At 38.8% G+C, this 18,059-nt stretch overlaps 1 protein-coding gene across 2 annotated transcripts in view; it reads right to left on the bottom strand.

Moving 5' to 3' along the window:
* Positions 1 to 17,454, bottom strand: part of PPARG (peroxisome proliferator activated receptor gamma) — a 132,469-nt gene extending 115,015 nt beyond the window's left edge. Inside the window, exon 1 of one of the 2 annotated variants that reach the window (XM_045063327.1) lies at positions 17,328 to 17,454. The gene's annotated coding sequence lies outside the window, so the exon portion shown is untranslated. Of the gene's footprint in view, positions 1 to 16,364; positions 16,448 to 17,327 lie in introns of those variants that run through there. The other variant, XM_004738549.3, reaches the window with a different exon arrangement.
* Between the last annotated feature and the right edge of the window lie 605 nt (positions 17,455 to 18,059).

The raw sequence follows: 18,059 nt of genomic DNA, 5'->3' as shown, positions 1-18,059 counted from the left end.
ATTATATGTTAATAAAAATAATTAAAGAAAAAAACTAGATCCTGAAGGATCATGTGATATATCTGGTATACCCACCATTTGGAAAAAAGAGATGAAACTAAGGTTGTTAGAGACAAATAGGAGTTATCTCAACAAGCTACTATGTTTTACTAGATTTACAAATCAAGGTCCATTGAACCCCTTCTCCCAGTGTGAAGATTAGTGATTCAAAAATCTTTTATAAAATCCATTGGAGTCCATGTATAAGTGATAACCAATTTCATTTCACCTCAGAAAGAGCAACATAAACATGTTCATAAACATGAACATTTTGTTCATTTTAAATTCAGAGGACATCCCTACTTCATCATTTGACTAGTAGATAAAAATACATTTAATTTCCATATTAGAGACCCAACCAAAGAGAGAGATACTAGGAACTGGGAAACAGAAAGAAAAACGGAAAACAGCCACTGAGGGAGAGAAACAGAGACAGAAAAAAAAAGAAGAAAAAAAGAGACAGAATGTAAGAAACACCAAAAATGAGGGAGGTGAGGAGGAGAGGGGCAATGGGAAAGAGGAAGTTAGAAGAAGAGCTAGAGCAGGAACTGAGGGTACAGCCAGGAGACCTCGAAAATCCAGATTAGTCATGGGTAATAACTTTTTACATTTAAGTTCAGCTATTCATTTCAGATATAAGCATCAGAAGTCATCATCATTGGTATTTTATATACTGTACGGAAATTAAGAAACCACCAAAGTTTTCACATGGGTAATTATATACAAATTCTACCTTCAGGAGACTATCTCTGTTTTTATCTAAACTCATATTTTCCCTACTTTGGTGCCTATGCTCATATAATTTTTCTACTCAAAGTGCTTTGTCCACCATAACTCCACATTCAATGAACAATTCTCAACAAATATGTACTGAGTACCCACAACATATTAGATACTGTTCTAGACACAATTTAAATTTTTATACATATTTTAGTGAAAATGTGCTATTTTAACAAAATATTGTTTTTTTAAAATTAATTAATTAATTAATTAATTTTTATATATAAACATGTATTTTTATCCCCAGGGATACAGGTCTGTGAATCGCCAGGTTTACACACTTCACAGCACTCACCAAAGCACATACCCTCCCCAATGTCCATAACCCCACCCCCCCTTCTCCCAACCCCTCTCCCCCCAGCAACCCTCAGTTTGTTTTGTAAGATTAAGAGTCACTTATGGGGGGCGCCTGGGTGGCTCAGTGGGTTAAAGCCTCTGCCTTCCGCTCAGGTCATGATCCCAGGGTCCTGGGATCGAGCCCCGCATCGGGCTCTCTGCTCTGCAGAGAGCCTGCTTCCTCCCCTCTCTCTCTGCCTGCCTCTCTGCCTGCTTGTGATCTCTGTCAAATAAATAAATAAAATCTTTAAAAAAAAAAAAAAAAGAGTCACTTATGGTTTGTCTCCCTCCCAATCCCATCTTGTTTCATTGATTCGTCTTCTACCCACTTAAGCCCCCATGTTCCATCACCACTTCCTCATATCAGGATTAACAAAATATTCTAATAGACTTGAAGAAAAATGATTTTTCTTCTTCTGCAGCTAAACTTTTTCTTCATCTAATACCATAACCACTAAAAAAATCCTTATGACCATAATGTCCTTTATTTAAAAGCACTCCAGAATTTTCCCCCAAATCCAGTTAGAATATCACTCCCGTGGGAGTCAGTCCTCTGGATCCTCCAAAGTGCAATTAATCTGTGAAAATTCCAGCTGCTAAATATTAACAATAACAGTTGGAAGACTATAATAACTAAGTAAAAACATTGAATAATAAAAGTTATTTGAACTTTCACCCATGGCAAAATGGAATACTGAAGACATTACCAAAATGGGTAGTCAGGGCTGGTCTTGTTCAACCACAGCCATACATCACAGGAGGAAGAACAAATGATTTTAAGATTAGCAGTGTGACTGTGATTTAGATAACTCACTTCTGTAGATATTGCATTACTTGTAAAAAAACATCACTTGGAAGAGGAACTTACCACAAATATTAAAGGTGGAATTAAATGATGGCTGAGAACCCATCAGAACTGTATTTTCTTTAAAAAGAACTATGACGGGGGGGGGGGTACCTGGGTGGCTCAGTCGTTAAGTTTCTGCTTTCAGCTCAGGTCATGATCCCAGGGTTCTGGGATGGAGTCCTGCAGCTTCCCTGCTCATCGGGAAGCCTGCCTGCTTCTCCCTCTCCCACTCCCCCTACTTGTTGTGTTCCCTCTCTCGCTGTGTCTCTCTCTGTCAAATAAATAAAAATAAAATCTTAAAAAAAAAAAAAAGAACTATGGAACCAACCGTACGGATATGCTTAAAATTGAACGCGCATTCAAATTTAGGGAAATGTAATTACGGGTCTTGACGAAAATGTCCAGACACTTAGCAGACACTGGTTTTCCAATATGGTCAATAGCAAAAGAAATAAATCTATGAAGTTAATATTACAGACGAGGGAATTGCTACGTTATCTCCTATAAAACGTCTAGTTCATTTGTCCTATCAGACAAGACTCCTTGACTGATGGCCATTCAAATTCCACATGAATGTCTCTACTGACAAAGTATCTGCTTCTTCACAAGGCAGCCTTCCCAACTGCAGCAACTGGAATCCTTCCCTCACGCTGAGTGGAAGCATGCCTCCCTTTAATTTCTAGCAATCCTGTGACAAAGAGCTGTCTATGATGCAGGAAGCTCCATAAGGGAAGGGACCTGTCTGTCTTGCTTACTGCAACAGTCCCAGTGGCTAGCACAGTGTGTGACACATAGTAAACATGCCATAAAAATGAGTCCGTTGCTGAGGACTGCCCCATAGGACTCAGTCACAAAGTCCAGTCCATTTGTTCTTTAGGGAGGTGGTGCTGTAACTCGGAGGTGAAGGAATTTTCAATCCATTGTGGCTACTTCAGTAGAATGCAAAATGATGGGCTTGCATGTTATGACAATATAAAATTTTTAATGTGTATCCTCCAATTTGCACTTACCTTGTACCAAGCCAGAAACAGAGGGTTTATTAGCAGATCGGTCTCATTTTCCCTACCTCTTTGTTCCTACAGGCCCTCCTCATTTTATGTCCAGATGTTGCGATAGCCTCCTGTTTTCCCTGCACACTACTGCCAAATTAATCTCCTGATTAAATCATCTCACTCTTTTTCTCAAGACCTGGAATCTCACCACTCCTTATAAGATAAAACCCACACTCCTTTGCCTGCATTCCAGACCCTTTCTCATCTGACCTAAAATCTCTGTCTCCAGCCATATTTCTCCTACTCACATACACGTGCTACATTCACTTCAAATGCATCGATCTCGGCAGTTTCCCTCAATCCATGCTTACGCACTATTCCAGACTTTGTTTTCTTACACTGGAAATTCCTTCCCCCTCCTTTTAGGCTGCCTCAAACCCTAAACTTTTTGTTTTGTTGTTGTTGTTGTTTTATGGGGCAAAATTCACAGAACACAAAATTAACTATTTTAAAGTGCACAACTCAGTGGTATTAAGCACATTCTTCAAGCTGTGCAACCAGCACCTCTATCTAGTTCCAAAACATTTTAATCACCTCAAAAGGAAATCCTGTACCCATTAAGCAGTCCCTCCCCTTTCCCCCTTCCCCCCAGGCCCTGGCAACCACTAATCTGCTTTCTTTCTCTATGGATTTGCCTATTCTGGATATTTCATATTAAAGGAATCCTACTTTAGTTCCCTTCTTTGTTTCTTTTTCTGCATATTTTTTAGGTTTATTCCCCACCATGAGGTTACACTTTCAATCTCCTAACTTCTCCAGTCTAGTTTAAACCTTCCCTTCTCTACATGGTTTTTTCAGGGTATACTGTCCAGGCCACACTGATCCACCATTCTGTGAATTTTTGTTGCATTTGTTTTCTGTCTTACTTGTTTTATTTTCTAGCTCTTAACCATATAAATTCTATGTTTGAGTTTTACCCCATTTTGATTCATGTAGATTATAATCTCCTTCTTCCTGTCTCCCTTTTTGCCTAGAACATAGTTGAACATGTGTGCAATCCACTGTGTCCAGCCACATAGAAATGAGTAACAAAATGAGGAAACTGAAGTCTGGATCGTTAATGAGAGAAAGCTTCAAACCCATTTCACTTCTTCATCTTTCATTTTATCAAGCTCTACCCTCCCTACCATTTTGCTTCTCTCTGGTATCGTGTCTGTCGGGCCCTTCTTTGCCCTAGTGGGAGGTGAATAGGTGTGGTTGCAGAAGGACAATGGCAGGCTGCCCAAAGCTGGATAGGGTACAAATTCCCTGCATTGATCTTTGGCTATGAGACTCCTATCTTCCTTCTACTGCCACAGATGAGGGACTGTGGAGAAGAGGGGGTGGGCAGAGATGCCACAAAGCCATGTAAGAAAAGGTTCCTCTATTTGCTTTTCTTTTATATGTAAATCAGTTTCTTTGGCATTTTTATTTAAAGTTGCTCATAAACCCCTATCTGCCTTGTGAAAGGAGATTAACTGTTAAATAATGATGACGATAGTACTTGTGATTCATATAGGAAATAGAGTGATTAAATTATTTTGCATATTATAAACAAATTAATAGGCCAAAACTTGATGGTGCTTAATCTAATACTTCATGAAATATCTGGAAAGGAACCTGTTTATTTTATGCCTGAGTAATAAGTCTAAATGACATTTTCTATTGTACATTATTATGAGCTTTTCTCCAGTTGTAGTACTAAATAGAATCTTACAGTTGCCGTTGGAAGCCTCCAAACAGGAATGTAAAACAGTGCTCTGGCCCTTAGGCCATTTAAAACCTGTTTTTCTGACCAGAACAACTAAAAGATCCAACATAGAATGCTGAAGTCTATAATTAACATTTTTTCCCCCTTTTCATATCGCATTTTGCCTGCTTTAGAATAGTAAAATGGAAATATCTTCTGGCATTAATTTCAAATTATTATGTATCATTAAAAATGTTAAATAAAATACAAATTAACATTTTATTTTATCTTTTCAAGACTTTCTTTTCTTTTTTTTTTTTTAAGATTTTATTTATTTATTTGACAAACAGAGATCATTTATTTGACAGGCAGAGAGAGAGGAGGAAGCAGGCTCCCTGAGGAGCAGAGAGCCCGATGCGATGTGGGGCTTGATCCCAGGACCCTGGGATCATGACCTGAGCTGAAGCAGAGGCTTTAACCCACTGAGCTACCCAGGTGTCCAGGCGCCCCACAAATTAACATTTTAGAGAGTAACTGAGGGAATTCCTTTAATATGTAGAGAATAGCAGCACTGAGAATCCCAAACAAGTGACCCTAAAAAAGCATAAACTTGTCCTCAGAATCAAATCAAGTTTAAAATTATTTATAAAGTACTTTGGATGCACCCAGCCCCCCATGCTACAGGCTATGAATTAGGGAAATTAAGTTTAGAAGTATTTATAAAGCACTGATAATATATCCAGTTCCCTACACTATAGACCATGAATTAGGAAAAGTATGTAGTACATACGTATGTAAGAGGAATAAGAACTACAACATCATTTCTGTCCTCTGAATTAACAATTTTGCTTGGTACACAGAAGTTGTGCAGAAAAATTATAAGACATGACAGCAAAGAATCAGCAAATAAAATGTGTAATCCAGAATATGGAACACATTAAATCACATTTCAGGGTAGATCTGCCTTCTAATCGTTTTACTTCAGCTGAGATTAAAATTAGTTTGCATTTTCTGAATTCGAAAGCTAGTGGCCAGTATAAATATTTTACACATGTGTTGTATGACAACAGAAATCAACCTCACCTTTAAAAACTTCATGTGCATAATAAAGACAAATTAATTGTGTGTCTGTATGGTGCTTTGTCAGGATCCTAGATTGTTCCAGCAGACATAGTGAATTACACAGAATGAATCATGTGCATGGCTTAAAGACGCACACCAAACCAATATGCTGTGTTAACCTGCTTAGGTATTTTCTCAGCTTTTACTGAGCTGTGGTAATTTGCCTCCCTAGTGCTAGATGCTGGTTTACAGAGACCCAGCGTGGTGTACTCTCAAGACTGAGAAGCATTAGTCTGACCCTCTGGCCATGTTTCCAAGTCGGTAGATTTTCCTTCCTATGTAAGAATATCTAGTATTGAAAAGCAAGCAGTCATTCATTAAATGTCTGTGGAGTTTGTGAAATTGAATAAACTATAGTAAAATCTGCAAAACTGGAGAATTTTGGTTATATCTGAAGTAAACCCTACTCTACTTTGCCATGTCAGTCTACATATGAATGGATTAACTGTACTTCACATAAATTCCTTCAAAGTGTATTCGTCCCATGATTCCCCAAACTGTCATGTGGTTCAGAACTTATTTTTAAGTGGTCAATAAAATATTTTCTGTCACTGTAACATCAGAACTAAAATGGGAGACAATTTGTATGTGAATATGGAATTTGGAAATAGCTGTATTAAGTAATTTGACCAAAGGAGGCACATTTGAAATAATATCTGGATCTCCTTTTTACTCAAATATTATATTCTAAATATGTAAAAGTTCTTCACAGGCTTTTAAAGAAAAGTAGCTAACTTTATTTCCCAGGGGGAAAAAGAGTGTTGTTGGTTTGTTTTTGTTTTTAATTTTAACCAGATAGTCCCAATGAACTTTGTTTTATATTTCTATTAAGTATAAATAATATTTTGGAAACGGGGTTCCAAATTCACTTGCATAGCTCACCTTTACATATAGTCACTGTGAGAACATAAAATAAATAATCCTTCTGCAAAGTAAATAATCACTTTGTCCTTTGGATTTTCAATAACAGTAATACCTTATTAACAAAAGATGTACTCTACCTCCTTTGTTAGTAAATTTGTTACTGAGAGAGACACAAAGTAATGTGTCTCATTATACATAACACACAATGCATACATATAACTTAAAATAATATAGTAATAAGGGATCCAGGAAAAAGGATGCAGGTTCTCCTCCATTCACAACCAATTCAAAGATAGCCACCGACTCTGTGTTGGTCCAGCAATGCTGTCTTGTCACAGGGGAAAGGCCAAAACTGTGGGCTTCTCTTAGATATCACCTCTCCCACTACTCTTCTTGTTAAATCTAGTTAGCAATAATTGTAAACTCCAGGGGAGATGGAATTTGTTGATTGCTTTTTCCTTCTTCTCTAAAATAGTCTTGGCACAAAGGAGGAGCTCAATAGATATTTGCTGAACAAATTAAGGACTAAATCAGCAGAAATGGAGGAGGCAGAAAGAAGAGAGAAAAATTCAATATCCCTGACAAAAAATTTTTAGAAGTTTTTAAAACTCTGTCTTCATTCAGATAATGGTTATTCTGAAGACATCAAGCTGATATAAACTTCTCAAAAGAAGTTCCAAAGAAATTGACAAGAAAAATGTAACCTGTGACCTGGGTCAAAGGCAAAACCACTTAATTTTCCCTTTGGGATTTCTAGAACAATGCAACAGAAAAAAGGAAAAATTAATTAATTCAAAGGTTACTGCTCCGTTTATGTGTGTGTGCGCGCACATATGTGTATATAAATAAAGTCTTTCTCTGTGTATGTATATTTACATAGTATATTAAATATGTTATATATTAAAAATATGCCTTTTACAGTGTTCACTCAGAAGCCTGACTAGAGTTTTAGAAACCTGAATTCCCTTGCTATCAATAACTACCCTACCATGGAATCATTTATTTTTATAAAAAAAAAATAGACATACATATTTTTTAAGAAAAAAATTTTAAAAGGGTGGCTTTAAATCAAAATAATTCCAGAAACTACTTTTTAAAAATTCTGTGTTGTCAGTGTACGCTAAAGATCAAATAGCGAGTGTAGGCCCAAAGAAATAAACAAAATCAAATCTGATGTATGAATGAGAAAATTAAGAGACTGTAACAGAGATGGGATATTTTTCTCCTCCCCGATAGAGGTTAGTTAGTCAAACAAAGAGTACAGAGAAGTCCAATATGTGAAATAAAATTAAGTATGAAATAAAATTGGGTATAACCAAAAAGAATTCATGTGGTACCTTACGTTATTGTCAATGGCTTTCAGGATATAGGTAGAGGATTCTCGATGTTTAATCAACTCTTTGTCTTGATTTTTACTAATCAGAATTAAAGACATACTAAAAAACAGAAAAGCTATAAACATATGTTCTTAGTTTCAGAAATAATTTTATATTACTGGCTGAACTTTGAGAAAGAGAGAAAAATATAAAAATTTTTAAAAGCCCTCCATGATCTCACTACTTAATATAACTGTCGTAAGTTTTAGATATTCCTTCCCTTCCAGATTTTTTTATATACATATATTTATATAAGATTGCAATCAATAGCGCATATACACTTTTATGCTACTTTAGTTAATATTTTTCAGATTTATTACCATTTCTAAATTGTCACTAATGATGATATCATATTCCACCTAGTAATCATACCATAATTTACTTAACTATTCTCTTGTTATTGAATATTTAAGTTACTTCTAAATATTGGTTCCTATAACATTGCTCTTATGAAAGTCTTTGGGTATACTGCTTTCCCTATATCCTCCACATCTTCGGGAAATGTTCCGGAAGTAGAGGTATAACATCTCAGTGTGTGATATACTACCCAACTGCTTTTTAAGCACCCTGAATTCAATCACAGTGACATCAGAAATACAGGAGTACAAGTTTCTTTAATTCCAGAACTAAAGAATTTTAGAATTTAAAAAAAAACCATCACTAATAATCACAAGGAAATATGGATTTTCTACTTTTACTAAACCAGAATTGGAGCTTATACCCATATCTTGTAAGTCTGTTTAACATGGATCCTCTAGGGGTGACTCATCCTTGGTGATCTTATAAAATCCAGTCCCAAAGTTTTGTCTTTGATCCTGGAGGCTCAGGATTCATAGCAACCATTCTAAGGTAAGAAGAACCAGTGATGCTCAGACTACAAGTGAGCTGGCTAGCTTCTCGTGACACAAGCTTACTGACAACACTGACCTTCTTTAAGTAATACAATGCCAAGCCAAAGAGGTTAATTTTATGGGATGATCCCCAAAGAGTCTATCAAAGGGAGACTACAGCAAAGAACTTAACTATAGGCAAGGGTAAAGCCTACTAAAAATAATCCAAACTAAGTGCACTGATCAACAGGGCCAGGCCATTATATGGGATGCAAGAACAAGGGGGTTCCAAAATAGTATCCATCAGAATCCCCTGGAGAGCCTGTGAAAACACATCCCCAGAGTTTCTGACTCAGTAGGTCTGGGTGTGGCCTGAGAATTTACATTTCTACCAAGTTCCCAGATAATGCTGATGCTGCTGGTCCAAGGACCACACTTGAGAACCACCGCCTTAGATGATTTCTTCACCCTTTTAAAAACAAAAACAAAAACAAAAACATTCTATTTATTCATGAGAGACAGAGAGGCAGAGGCAGACGGAGAAGCAGGCTCCCCCGCAGAACAGGGAGTCCGATGCGGGACTTGATCCCAGGACCCTGGATCATGACCCGAGCCAAAGGCAGATGCTTTACCAACTGAGCCACCCAGGCACCAATGATTTCTTTATCCTTTTTAAAACATTTGCTGAATGTGTACTAAATATTGTGCTAGATGCTGGAGACAGGAAGATAAATGAAACTCGATTAGTACCTGCTTCAAGAAACTAATAATCTATATTTTTGTAGACATTGTTCTGCTCTAGTCCTAAACACCAACGAATTTGGACCTCATTAAAAGGAAAGTTTAAAAATATTTTATATTATCTTTAAATAAAGCTAGGATGTTTCTAATTAGTTCCAAATACTTTAAGAAAACATGTAGTAATCCTACATTGGCAAATGCCTGGGTATTTTCTTCACTCTTCTGGATTTTGGCATATGCAATTAATTTGTTAAAGTATTTTCTTCATTTATATATACCCCATTCATGGTTGCTCTCTTTCATAAACTCTATCCACTACATAAAGCAAGGGGAAAAAATTTAAGCACTTTTCCACATGCAATCAAAAACTTGTTTGTTTACACCAATAATTACCAACTGATAGAAAAGAACAAAGTTTAGTAAGGTAGGACTCCAAGATTCTCTGCTTTAGATTCTGACTTCTTCAACACTGTGGAAAAAGTGAACAAGAAAGCAATGTGCTCAGTCATGGGCATGAGGGTAACCCAATCCTAACTGTTAAACACTACCTAGCAGCTGACTCAAAGAATTAATGAACTTGATTTTGTCATAGTTAGTAATCTTCTACTACTATCAGAGATGTGTTGGCTTGCCATAACAATTTTTGAGCAAAAAATTTAAAAAAGATAAAGCACGTGTTAAGTTTTATGATCAATGGATCTGCAAAAGCATTAAGCATTATTTATACTTCAGTATACATTTTTCTGATGTGATTGAAATGTTCCCCTCATTTCAATATACTAGGACGCTACTTTAAACGTCTGGAAGAACTCGTGGAGACACTAGATCATTTGTCTAGCATCACAGAGAAAATAAAAAGACATAAGAAGTTATATTCAGATATTTGATTGCCAACTACTAACTCATAACCTTAATTTTGAGAACATTTCCTAGGAATGTTGATGCTGGGGAATAACAATTTGTTTTCTTTGAGGGAAAAAAATGGTTCAAGGAAGACTTGTATTGATCTTTAAGAGAAAAACAAAGGCATGTATGGGGGAATCTATCCTTTCCTACCACTGCTAGTTCCAATGGTTATTTTCTTATTTGGTTTCATAGAAGCTGGTTTATGGGGAAACTGAAACATGAATCATTTTTATTTTATTTTTCCTTGTCCAGATCACTTCTTTTTAAACTCCCACATGTGTTGTCTATTCTCTAAAGGCCTTGTTTTCAGGTAGCAGGGAAACTAGGAACTAACGTCTCCATTTTTTGGTGACAGTGATTTAAAGAACTAACTCTGCTAGGAATATTGGCATTTTGAAAGTGGACTTCAAACTTTCAAATGACAAATATAATTTTAGAGGGGGAATGACAGCCAGTGGGGTGGGGTCAGAATTAAGGGGTTCTTTCCAGCACTTTATCATTGTACTCAGGCAGCCTGACAGGTATGTTTCCCTACTGCCTTCCCTATAAAGGAAAATTTATTCCTTAAACATACAGGGTACGAATATCCTTTTTCCATTCACTTTCCCAGATTCTCCCCTGAGGCAACTTTTACAGCCAGAGAGAATAACAGTGCTAGGTGGCAACTTCAGAATTTAAAGCTATTTTAAAACTCTATGAAGTCATTGAGGAACAGAGTAAATTCTTAGAAACCAACCTTATATTTGAGGTCTACGCACAGTAACTACAATCTGATGATTGTGGGAGTTGACCAACACAGATCTCTTATACTCCTACTCAGGGTATTTCCCTGTTTTTCTACCTCCCTCATATCTCCCTTCTCCTTATCTGTGGTAAACGGTGAAGGAATTCACACCCCAGGTTTATGCTAATATGAACTCTTTCCAGAAGGTCAGAAAATTTGTCTCCGTAAGCCTTTTTTTTTTTTTTTTTAAAGATTTTATTTATTTGAGACAGTGGGGGCAGCCTGTACAAGCAGGGGGAGCTTGTGAGTGGCAGCGGGAGAGGGAGTGGGAGAGGGAGCGCCCCATTGAGCAGGGAGCCCAATTCCAGGCTTAATCCCAGGATCCTGAGATCATGACCTGAGCCAAAGGCAGACACCTAACAACTGAACCATCCATGCACCCCTGTCTCAGTAAGTCTTATCCACATTGTTAACTCTCTCTCTTAGATGAGTCTACAAGTTAGAGTGTTTCCTCAAAATAGTGAATCAGTTAAACTAGCAATGAATTTATTTTCTAAAAGCCATGAAGTGGAATAAAAATGTTTCCTAAACAGATACTGAATCAAATTGAACTAAAACAATATATGATCCAGTTTAAATCCCGATCATGAAGTTTTAAGTCTCAATTTTCATTGATTCTTGTTGCATGAACTGATGACATCATTTCATTCCTTCATATCTGAGAAATCACAGGGGGGAGAAGGGATTCAGTACACACGGTCACAAAAAAGATTTTCAAATTGAGAACGGCCTGGTCCCTGGAAGAGCTGAAGCTACAGCCATGACTGAGAAAGCACAGCTACTATGACAACAGCAGACGCTAATATTGCTCCCTACTCCCCACCCCAAAGGGGAACCCATGGAAAAGGGAACACTCACCTATAGGCACTGGCCTAAACCTTTCTTTGCCCGCTGTCTCCTCAACCCTTTAGTCATGTCCCTACATGGGCTCTGCAGCTCCACATTCCAGGAACAGAATGGCGTTCAGACCTGGATCCCAGTCCCTTACTTTCTTGTAGAGGAGACGCTTCACAATAAAATGCATTAATTAATAATTTGTAAGTAGAATTTAAAATGATTATTTGGATTGATGCATGATTAATTATATGCTTGTCCAATTATGCCCTACTAGTAAACGGGGGGGGGGGCTATTAAGAGGCATCCTCAGTTTCAAGCTTCTATAAGCCTATTTTTGGTTATAGCTTGTTAGGAAAAGACCCAGTTTTTACAAGTACAGGTCACTGTTTATTTATTTATTTATTTTTAAAGATTTTATTTATTTGACAGAGAGATCACAAGTAAGCAGAGGCAGGCAGAGAGAGGAGGAAGCAGGCTCCCTGCGGAGCAGAGAGCCTGATGCGGGGCTCGATCCCAGGACCCCGGGATCATGACCTGAGCTGAAGGCAGAAGTTTTAACCCACTGAGCCACCCAGGCACCCCCAGGTCACTGTTTAGTCTTTTAGTCTGAGATACTGAATTGTCATTTGATCCGAAGGTTCATAGGCCTCATGATAAAACAAACCTGCTCCTGGGTAACATACATTAAGTACCCACAGCGTGCGCCATAAAAATACATAAAGAACAAAACTTTATCAAATAAAAGTACAATCTACACCTAGACCGCAATAGACACACAATGTTGACAAAAGAGGATTCACACTGTGTCTACAAAGGACTCACAAAGATAATAACAGTAAAACAACAACGACAACAAAAAATAGTCATCCAATTTTTTATCCAAAATCACCAGGAAATAGGAAATACAATTTTAAATTGAATATGAAATACTTCCAGAAACATTTAATAGATAGATCACCACCCAGCAAACATTATCTTTAGCTCATTCTTTATTATTGTGGATTTTTTTTTTTTTAAGTATGCTCCACGCCCAGTGTGGAGCCCAATAGGCTTGAACTCACAACCCTAAGATAAAGACCTGAGCTGAGATCAAGAGTCAGTTGTTCAACTGACTAAACCACCCAGGAGCCCCTCTTCAGTTCATTCATAACAATGATCTCAAAATTTGTGCCAAAGTGAACCATCAGCATTTGTAGAAGAGTTGACATGAATACCCATGAAGGTTCTCTTTAAAATATCTACTCAGTTAAATTCAGGGCAAGGTCTTATCTTTTAAGATACACAGTTTTGCTGATAAAGTCTTAAAATCATACCAAAAAAAAAAAGCATAGAACAGTAATTGCAATACTTTTCCCATTTCACAGATGAGGACATGGACAGTCAGAAAGTAGATGACCATTACCACCCTAACTGCGTGGGAGCTCATCTGATCTTGGAAACTAAGCAGGGTCGGGCCTGCTTAGCAATGGGAGGGGAGAAAAAGTACAAGTGACTCACCCCACTGTAATAACTAAACTGTGAGAAATGTAAACATTTATATTCTGAATTAAATATTCAGTATTAAAATGTTAATATGTATTGATTGTTGAAGAAAAATATTTCTTATATAAACTTCAAAAAAACCAAATAATTCATGTATATACTGTATACTATATACTACTATTGGTGACAGTTTTTGGCTTAACATCTACAAAAGTTATATCCAAAATATGGCCTATTGTATTTGAATCAATTTCCTTCTAACAACCAATGTAAGTATTTTAGGTAAATAAAAATTAAAATGTGACACTTTTATTAAATAAGCTCTAAAACATATGCCATATAACTTTTCAAAATATACCTCTGTATTGTGATAAAATACAAATAGTAAATAAGAAACTCCAGGAAGATTTCAAATAATCGTCAATTTAAAATTTTTATCTAGAATGTTATGAAACTAACCAGTATGATATGTAGGAGCTGTCTACACTTGCAAGATGGCTACTCACAGATCTTACGGTACTTTGGTGGAATTAAATTATATCAGTTTCAAAGGACCTTCATAAGCACTTTAAACCGCTGCCCTTTTTGTTGTTTTTAGGCCTCAACTACCCTAATGTTGGGATCTGCTAGGAAAAATAAGAAAAGCAACTTAGAAGTTCAGTTTGTTTTAAGGTGGGGAGCATATGTTTACATTTATAGACTTGCGACTTAAATCAAGTTTTCTTGATTGGTGATTTTTAAAAAATCCTCTACAACTGGTATTTATTTAGTGGAAACCTGTGAGATCAAAAATATCTTCTAGCACATTTTGCTACACCTTAGGACATATATTCCCAAGTTCAAGTGAAAATGAATTCATCAGGTCACCCACAAATTAGAAGGATGACATCTTCTGTGTTATCCGTTAGCATATAGATACATACATACATCCTGTGAAAGAAGTAAAAGTATAGGAAAACATTTGTAAAGTATTAATTTAACACTTTTTCCATGTTTCATGAAAGTCTCTTGTTATTAACCACTTCACAATCTGAAAACTAAATGAAATATATCAATACTGGTGTATGTTTTCACAGCAGCGGCTGACACACAGCTTTCACATGCGTATTTGTTTATAGTCCTCTAACTTATGAAAAGCAATTAGCCGTGATCAGTAATGCATTTCTAATTCATATTCCTAAAGTCAGACTTTGTCTCTTGTATAAATTTTAAATTTCAGGGGATTTGGAAATTAATAGTGATTTTTAAAAATTATGACATATTGTTTAAACATAATTCTGAAATACACAGAGAAGCAAATACTAAGGAAATTTATCCCTTTAAAGAAAACTGTATTTAATCATTAAAAACAACCAATCACAAAAATATTTTCAAAATATTTTAAGTGTAATAAAGAATATGATGCTGGCGGACACTTGAGTTTTACTTTTTTAAAAATTACATTCTTTTAAATGTAAAAGAATGAAAAAACAATGCCCAAAAGTCTTAGCCCAGAGTTCTTCAAATCTTTATACGACAACAATGCCATGCTATTATAGTTTTTATAAAGACTAGAAACTATTCAATGTGAAAAAGAATTTTTATTTAAAAATGAAATAACCACTTTTTTTTCCCGTCCCAGTGAATTATAAAAGGGTGAGATGGTCACTAGTTGATTCTAAGATATTTAAAGATATAATCACTAGCAAGTGAAGTATCACATATCATATAATATAAATAAAGGAGAAAAATTATGTGAAGTACTCAGTAAGGCAAAAATAGATGATTTAGTAACAAACTTCATTTTTTTGGCTAACACGACATTAGTTTTAAATTTTAATTACTAAAGAATACTATGGCACTATATTAACTGCAGAATGAATCTGTGAATCTGAGTGAAAATAGACAACACAAAAAATTATGTTAAAACTTGAACAGGTTCTCTTGAAACATCCCTCAAAAAAAAAAAAAAAAAGAGTTGAAACATCCCTCAGAATACTAACTGGTAACATGTGTGTCTCCCATAAAACATTCATAAGAGTGCAAAGAACTTCTTTAAAAGAGAAGCCCCAGGTAATGTCTATGTCAGTCTCCATTCCAGAAGGGTTTCCTAAATCATCTAACACCATCAGTTTGGTTCTACTTTCAGTCAGTGATCGATCTCTCAGCTATTGATGGGAGACTGCCAGAGCACACCTGAGATTTGTGGAAAAGATGTGCCTGGGTACTTTTAAAGAGTAAGTTATTTCACTATTCTCTCAACATCTCTGGTTAAAATCTATTTCATGAATGATTTAAAAAAAAAAAAAAAAAACAGCGGACATTAAAATAATGTACTTCAAAATGAGGAGCTTCTCCAGCAGTAGGGTTCCTGCAACTCAGTTCAGCATCTTTCCTGGTTTTGTTTTCAGATGATAATATAAACAAAATTAATTTTACATTTCATCCCCCAAACTTGAAAAGGAAAAACAAACAAACTTTAACTTCTTCCTGACAGATCACTATTTTTTTTTTACTTTATTTCTCCTAAAATTGACACTACTTTTCCCAAGACAATGGTGAATTATCCTTAGACCCAAGAGATTTCGATTCTTAGGCTCAAACAAGAGCACGGCCAAATACTAACGATATACTACAATCAATCGTCGTCATCATCATCTCGCAAATTTTGGACACACCAACACATTTCAACAAAACGCAATCAGAGTGAGGCGACTCACCTAAGCAACGGAAGCTAACAAGAAGAATTTAGAAATGCAGCCTTCTGAAAACCAGCAGAGGTAAAGGCCCCTACCTTACCTAACAACTGACCTTATATAAAAGCAGCGAATAGGTTACTCCCAGTTTCTGCCTCCTTACCTTAGGCTCCTCCCCCAAATACCGAGGCAGACAGTACCACAACCACACACCCACTTCCCACCCCCTGCATTCAGGGACCTGTGCTTTCTGTTTAAGCTACCTGCCTCTCGCTACCTCCGGGAGAGTACACGGAGCCGGCAGTGAGGCGCCGCACGTGTGGGAACCCCCAGCCCGGCGATGCCACCTTTCCAAACACCGGGGGTGGGGCGGAGGACGCACGCCTTCTCCATCCCGTACAACCCCGGGGAATCCGGCCCACATCCCAGCCTCTCCACTAGGCTGACGGCCAGCTCAGCGCTCAAGGGCACTGGGGCTAGGTGACCTCGAGGGTGCCCCTCGCTTATCTGTCACCCCGACCCTCACAGAGACCGCCGCCAGGGCTCTAGAGACCGAGCACGAGACTCCGCGGCGGCGGGACGGAGAGGCACCGGAGCCCGTGTTTCGGTCCTAAAGTTCCCCTCGAGCGCCTCCCGAACGCCTGCGCACCCTCGCCGGGGACTCGGAGGTCCCCGGTTCTTTCAGACCCCGACCAGGCGCTCCCTCGAAGGAGCCTGTCCCGGGAGCGTCGGACGCACGCCCGGCGTGTCCCGGTGCGCGGCCGCCGCTCCCTGTGGCGCGTCTCGCGTGCAGCCCATGCCCTCCACCGCCCGGCCGGCTCGCTCTGTGCCGGGACACCTCAGCGCGTCCGCGACCCTCAGCCGGGACCTGTCCGCCGCGGTCCCCTCCGACCTCGACGCCGCAGCCACGGCCCTCCTCGGACCCCGACCCCTCGCCGCTTCCCCGCCCTCCAGGCCCCCAGCACCGCCCCGCGCCCCAATACTGACCTGCGGCGGCGGCAGCGCCCGGCTCCGGCGTCCCGGCGGCCGACCCGAGCGCCCCAGGCGGCGACTCAGACGCGGGCGCGGGTTACCGCTCCGAGTGCGGTCGGCCCCGCCTGCCCGAGGCCGAGCCGGGCCGGGGGCGGGCGCGGCGCGGCGCGGGGGCGGGCGCGGCGCGGGGGCGGGGAGCGCGCGGCGCGGGGCGCCAGCCGCGTGGCGCACAGTAGGGCCCCTGGCCGCTGGGGTTGCCTTGGTGCGCGCCCACTCGATCCGGCCTCTCTTGTTCCTCCCAGCCGCCGCTGGGAGGCGGCCCAGAAATGGTCCCATTTTACCAAGCCGGCACCTGGACAGAGCTTAGAGAGGTGCCCACGGTCACGTCTGGGATCAGTCCGAGGTGCGGGATTCCGGAGCCCGCCTTCCGTCTCCACTCCACTGTGCCTCACCCTTCGCCCTGCGAGATGTCTTTTTTTCCAAGTTGTTATTTTTAATGACATTCTTTAAAAAAAATTAAATCACATTTAGGATCATCTGGTTTTTAGCTGAGGGCCCAATGGCGCTGCGCAGTTTCAGCGCCCCCCTTTTGCATTTGTACTTCACAGCGGTGCTCATTAGTCCCTTAAGGTGACTGAGTTTTAGTTTTAATCATTAAAAGCATTTCTTAAACTCATTAACAGAATTTCTTGAATTCTTTAGCGGTGTTTCCTCCACTGAGGGATCAGAACACATGGGGTGGGGTGG

Source organism: Mustela putorius, unplaced genomic scaffold, assembly GCF_011764305.1.
Source record: "Mustela putorius furo isolate JIRA1106 unplaced genomic scaffold, ASM1176430v1.1 tig00003850_pilon_pilon_pilon, whole genome shotgun sequence".
Classification (NCBI taxonomy): Eukaryota; Metazoa; Chordata; class Mammalia; order Carnivora; family Mustelidae; genus Mustela; species Mustela putorius.
The sequence above is the reverse complement of the archived record's forward strand: the minus strand, read 5'-3'. Positions and strand labels throughout refer to the sequence as shown.